Source organism: Seriola lalandi, unplaced genomic scaffold, assembly GCF_002814215.2.
Source record: "Seriola lalandi dorsalis isolate HSWRI2012SDOR001 ecotype SW California unplaced genomic scaffold, Sedor1 jcf7180002054777, whole genome shotgun sequence".
Lineage (NCBI taxonomy): Eukaryota > Metazoa > Chordata > Actinopteri > Carangiformes > Carangidae > Seriola > Seriola lalandi.
Window position 1 is genome coordinate 629,673 of NW_019525330.1, and position 6,238 is coordinate 635,910.

General features: G+C 39.4%; 1 protein-coding gene across 1 annotated transcript in view; it reads left to right on the forward strand.

The window, feature by feature from the left end:
• The first annotated feature begins 1,890 nt into the window (after nt 1–1,890).
• The window catches only part of LOC111669131 (RNA-binding Raly-like protein), a 35,727-nt gene continuing 31,379 nt past the window's right edge, over nt 1,891–6,238 (forward strand). The window contains exon 1 of the mRNA XM_023425372.2: nt 1,891–1,920. The gene's annotated coding sequence lies outside the window, so the exon portion shown is untranslated. The remainder of the gene's footprint in view (nt 1,921–6,238) is intronic.

The window sequence follows — 6,238 nt, forward strand, 5'->3', positions numbered from 1 at the left end:
ACACAACGCTGATATATTACCACCTTATAAAGAATTTATGGCTAATATTTATATGAACATCGAGCAAATACAAACCAACATTAGTAATCACGTATGTGTATTAGGCAACCTCATGCATGTAAGTCCGATATTCTCTCCCCTTTACCTCTGTTTTTGGTCTCCACCAAGTCCTGAGGGAAATCTGGCTCTTCAGCTGCCAGCTAGTCCCTCACTTTATCCGTCTGACATTTGGCACTGGGACCTTGCAAAGTTTGATAATGTGGTTTCATCACTACAAGCAACACCTTTCACATTATATCATATTTTAATGATTTAATCCATTGTGAATATAAAAATTGATTAGTGCAAATAGTTTCACATTCGATCTTATATTCAGACAGGATAAAAATATTATGAGGTGAATCCGTGAGTTTGGCAGGTTAATGAAAGTTTAAAATAATTCATAGGCAGGAGGTTTCGAACACGACAGATCTTGGGAAATGAGGTTACGCTTCGTCAGTCATGTGCACACTGGCAGGTGGAGGAAGCAGCACAAATGGCGTTTTCATGAACCTCGCAGACAACCAAATTAGCAGCAGAGGACTCGAAAAGCACTCAAAATTTCTGAAACTACTCGTGTTTGAAAAGGGGACATTGTGGGCGAAGCATCAGTCCCTTTGCCATTAACGTTGCATTACTACCCACTATAATTACAGCTCTTGCTCTGCCAGAGTGCAGACTCATGACTCGACCTGATGCTCAGAATAAATCCAGCCTATCAGGTGTGATGAGGAACAGAATTGGCCTACACACAGAAACACACACACACGCACTTTGTCTGTGATCGCCGGGATTTTGTGTGCAGAGAGGAGTAGTGTGATTTTTCTTTCACCTTCACTTTTCAGGAATATGTTGTGTTGCTATTCCTACAGCAACACAAGCATGTGAATGTAAATGCTGCTCCTGTGATGTTTGCCAAAACCTATCAAGGAATTCATCGACGTCATCAGACCCTTTGATTTGCCCGGCTGCAGAAACAACAAAGACTTCTGTTCTTCCCTGACAGCATGACCACTCATGTTGAGAGGGAGCCTAACCAAAATACACAGCACCTTTTATGTCCTGGAGTTACCTTAATATTTTGTAAGATGCTCAATGTTGCTTCTCAACTGTGGGCTGCAGGTGAACTCATTGCCTGATGTTAACCAAGCTAAACTAAAGAACTTGTTGACATCTTCACTGATGATCAATATTCTCATAAGGCTGAAAAGAAACTTAGTTGATTAATCCTTTAAGTAGTTTTTGATGAGAGAGCATCAGAGTTGAAGTTGTTATACTGATGATATATGGAAACCTTTTTCAGCCATGCAGTGGATTAGCAATGGGAACCAAATCTTTGTAGCAGGCTGCAAGGAGCAATGTAATGAAAAATGATTGATGTTGTTGCGACAATTTCCTTTTTATGTTGCAAATGTGGTGATTTAAAAAGTAACTCGAGTTTATTATACATGTAACTTGAGATGAATCTTTGAAGTTTTGGGCGTCATTTCTACCACTTGATTTAATTGCTGAAGATGTGCTTTAGGAAACATATACAGGAATATATATTCTGTTGACATAGTGAGGATATGTTGTTAATTCACATATTTTGCAAGTTGTAGATACGACGAGAAATGACAAAAACTAGAAAAAATAAACCCAAAGAATTGGAATTATCTTTCAAAGCAATAGTTGGACATGTTGGCAGGTGCTGTAGATGAATCAGGTTTGATATAACATGCATTGACCAAAATATTGTATATCAAACTTTTTCATACGACATGGGCCCCCAGATAAATTCATTAAATTTTAAGAGATCCTTGGTTATTTATCAAAAAAAAAACCCCAAAAAACAAAATTCTATACGCCCAATTTTTAATAGAAACGTTTTACTCCCGCTCGGTGAGTACATTTTCCACTGCCATTTTCTTAAGCATATTTTTATCCTCTTTTTCTTCCTTCCTTGTCTTGGTGTGCTTGCGGACGCTCTTGATAATTTTTTTTTTTCTGCTCTCTTTGTTTCGTGTTGGAGGCAGTGCGAAAGATAACTGTTTTTCATCTTTGAGGATTTTGCTTTTCCTGAGGTTTCTTTGTACTTCTTTATGCAGCCTTGACGAAATATCTCGGACAGTAACTGGCGGACACAGTCAGACACCACACAGAGAAGGTTGGAAACTTATATTGGCTCAATGATGAGAGGCGGGAAAAAACACACTAAACTCCTGCAATTAAATTAAAAATAACCACCAGGATCCATGAAAAACATAGAGCTGCTCCAGCCTTCAGAGCTGCTTCTCCCTGTCTCTTTTTATATCCCTGCATGTGAAAGATAACCAAAGAGAAAGACAGATGAGGGAGTCAGACAAACAAAAAAAGAAAAAAGGATGGCATGCTCGTGTGGAAGAATGTGTTGCTGTTAAAAACTGCGTCAAAATTTTCAAGCACACACATGTATGATATCCACTTCACATGAAATAGTTCTTTACATTGGATCTGTATGCTACGTTCCAGGCCTGCATTAGTCATATTCAACACATTTTTCAATACAGAATCTGTCTTTCCAGCATTGGAAAACAGCAGTGTGGATATACAACAGCCACTGTATATGCACCCCTCATTCAAAAGGCTAAAAAAGAGGTCTCACCCTAGATAAGAAACAAAACGATAACACTTTCTCGGAATGGCTGCTTGATGCTTTAGAAATGCTGAAAAAACTGCAATTAATCTTTAATCTTTTTAAACCAAACTGTAATATGGTTTATATTAACGATACATACATCTATGTGTAAGGTTTCAACTACTAAATTATTATTATTATTACAAATCTTATGAAAAGACTAAAACCAACCATGGATTGATCCCACTATCAACAGTGGTATGTTTACCTCAGGGGGCCACGTGGAACATTTGGGGAAATTATGATTTGAAAGCAAATAAAAAAAAAAAAGCCAGCAACAATAAACTAACTGCACAGGACACACCTCAGTTTCCCATCACTCAGTTCAGGCCACAGATATGTAAGCTAGGGAAGTGTTGACAAACAGACAAACACTTTGGTTTGGTCTTTTAATGGTTTTTATTTGACAACAACAAAAACATAAAATTTCTGCATCTTTTATCTTTTTTCACAGCAAAACTACAACATGCCTTGTACTGTAAATTATACAACAGGTATTTGTGTTGTCTTAGCAGCAATAAATAAACATTTGGCCCTAAATTTATCATATGGTTGCAGAAACATGTCTCTCATATAGCCCCAAGAACAATTCAACTCTATGAGCTGAGAGAAATGTAGCATTTGTTGCACAAATATTGTACTAAATTGCATTATACAGCATTGATATATTATGTGTTAAATACCTGTTTTATCCACTTTACAATAAACAGAAAACATTACGAGCCTGTAATGTTTCATAGCAGACCGTTTTTCCATTGACATTGTAAATTATTCCTGAAAAGAAATCATAATTAGCTCCCAGTCACAGTCCCAGTTGTTTTTAGTATTCACAGCCTGGAAACTGGATATCATACACATCCTCCTCCTCCTCATGCATGTTTTGAAACTTGCAGATTGTGCGAATACTCCTCCACACGTTTGTGGCCTCTTGCACACTTTCACCTTTGACCTTTCACCCTCGCCGTTAAATCCTGCCCCAAATCATTACCTCAACATGACTTTTGCACCTCAGTCCACAGGCCTCTGGTGCTGTAAAGCAGAAACATATTTTGTTATCAGCTAATTACTCACAACTCCAGTGACCCAGTTACTTTAGCCTGGTGGAGCGGAAGCTATATTTGGCAGTCACACAAGAGGAGAATTAAGGAAATGGAGAAATATGTTGGTGCCAAGAGATATGGGAAAGCATGGCATATGTTCACATGCCCTCGAGCGAGGCTGTGGATTCCCCTGCTACAACAGCAGGTGGAGTCTTTTTCTCCTATCCTTTGTTTTGAGCGTGAGAGTCAAAAAAAAAAAAAACTTTTAAGAGCACTCAGACGGAAACAGTGTGATACACAGTGATGCAATAGAGAATTTCTGAAGCAAAATAGTTAGCGTAGGCTGCTGGTAAAAACAAATAACAGGGTTAAAAATATTCCTTTAAAACAGTAAGTCCCCATGGAGCCAATGCAGCAACATCTAAAGAGCTTTTTGCCATCAAAGTCACCCAAAGGTTCCTCTGTGTATCACTTCCAAAGCTACTTAGAAAAGCTGCAACACTGCAAACAGCTTGAAGTTGTACAAATGATACTCACTGACCCCAAAGATCAGGTGTGTGATATGTAATAAAAGCACGAACAAATGCCCTGATTTTAGCGATAATCAACCCTGTTATTATTATGAGATGCAAGATAAAATCTCTTCCAGGGATGTGGCTTCATCCCATCTCACCATATAGGTCACATTGAGCTTTTATCTCGCTGCTGTCATCGCTCGTGGAGGCTATAGGTTCCTCAAATCAGATTATGGTGCAACTCATTTTAGGTGCGTGGTTTGCTGCCCTCAGTCCTCATGCTTTAGAGAGCCTCCACACACGGTGAAGCATAGCCTCCCAGTTCAAAAAGTCAGTTCATTAAAGGTATGAAAAATATGTAAATGATAAAAGGCTGATAGAACGGTAATATAAAAGGATAGAGTCACAGTAATAATTTATAAGCAGTACCTACCTACCGCATGATGTATGCCTGCATTTTCCATCTTTGATATTCTGGTCCGAGGCCCAGTTCTAAGCTCCTTGAAGATGATTGGCATTGCAAATACCTTTTTCCCCCTTCTTTTTTGAACATCTCTCATTCTCTCCTTCCATCTCACCTCCTTTTATTTCCCACTCTCTGCTTCTATATCTCTGTCTCTCTCCTTTTGTTGCCATTTTTCCTTCTCCTTCTTCAATTCAAACTCGAGACAGTATTATGGAGGTAATGGGGTGTAGGAACGGAGGAAAAAAATAAGAATAGTGCTTGACAGTCATCCTTCCTTGTTAAGCTCCACAGTAAAACTTTTTATAAAGAAATTCCAGGTACATAACAAACAGGGCTCAAAACTCGCAAGGCAAGTTGCTCATTACATGTGAGCAATAACAGGCTATTCTCTATCTCCTCTGCACTGTTAGTCAGTATTTACTGCCGCTCAAAAATCTGTACAGTGCTCTTTTTTTATGACTAATTTCCACCATTTGTCTGAGTTAAACATCATTTAGCCATAATGTGGTGTCTTTGTTGGAGTTAATGATGTTTCTGTCTTTGTCTACGACTGACAGTTAGAAAAATGTAGCAGTCAAAGAGGGAAAATAATCCATACCTGCTTTGCGATGTACTTTACAAATTTAGAATAGTTTGACCGTCATTCAAAAGATAATATAAGAAACATTGGTTTTTATTCAGATTAAACAAGTTTAGCCATAATGTAATTGCTGTCATTCAGAAGAATGAGGCAAAAAAAAAATAAAAAAAGGCTTATTATAGACCCATATTTCATTCTTTTATGAGGCCGAGGAGTTTTCATCTCTTCTCCTCAGTCAGTGAGGATTTCACCAGTTCCTTGCTTCCTCGGGAGAGACTCTGAAGCCCCTACTGCTCTGTTGTAAAAACAAAAATGTCTTTGCGTGGAATGTTGAAGTCTCTTTATGGCTAGAGGATTAATGTAAAAGTTGACCATTCGATGTTGTCAGCTGCTGATAGAAGTTTGACAGGTTTTCTGACTCTCTAGGAAAGTACAAACCATTAGTTGAGCTAATGTCTTGTGTCCATAAGCGAGTTTGCATCAGGCTTGAAATTCAAAAACAGACAGCTTTAACACTTGTGCAATCCGCCCGATAGCTGTTGTTAAGACATGTCATTTAACTAATTTTACCGGTTCCGTTCTGTGTGTGACTACTTCCAATAGTTTTCCATCGACGGCGTGGATCTCCTTAGGGGAGGTCAACTTGTTCAGGGGGTCCTGTGTTTCTGAGCAAAGTTAATGTCAACAAAATTGTCATCAGCTCCCGGGTCCACCAAGACCTGGACTGGGAGTGTGTGCTCGGAACCGTGTATCATACCTGGGACTTGAATCCTAGAAGCGGAGGATGAGGAGATTCGGCTCACCAGGGCCCCCCTGCCTACTGGTGAGCCTGATCTTTTGGCAGCTCCGGACAGCTGTTGAGGAAGTGGTCCTCCTTGCCACAGTCTCTCTCGCATGCGCCTCTGCCGTTCAGCTGGAGTCAAGCGGGTGCGGCCCAGCTGC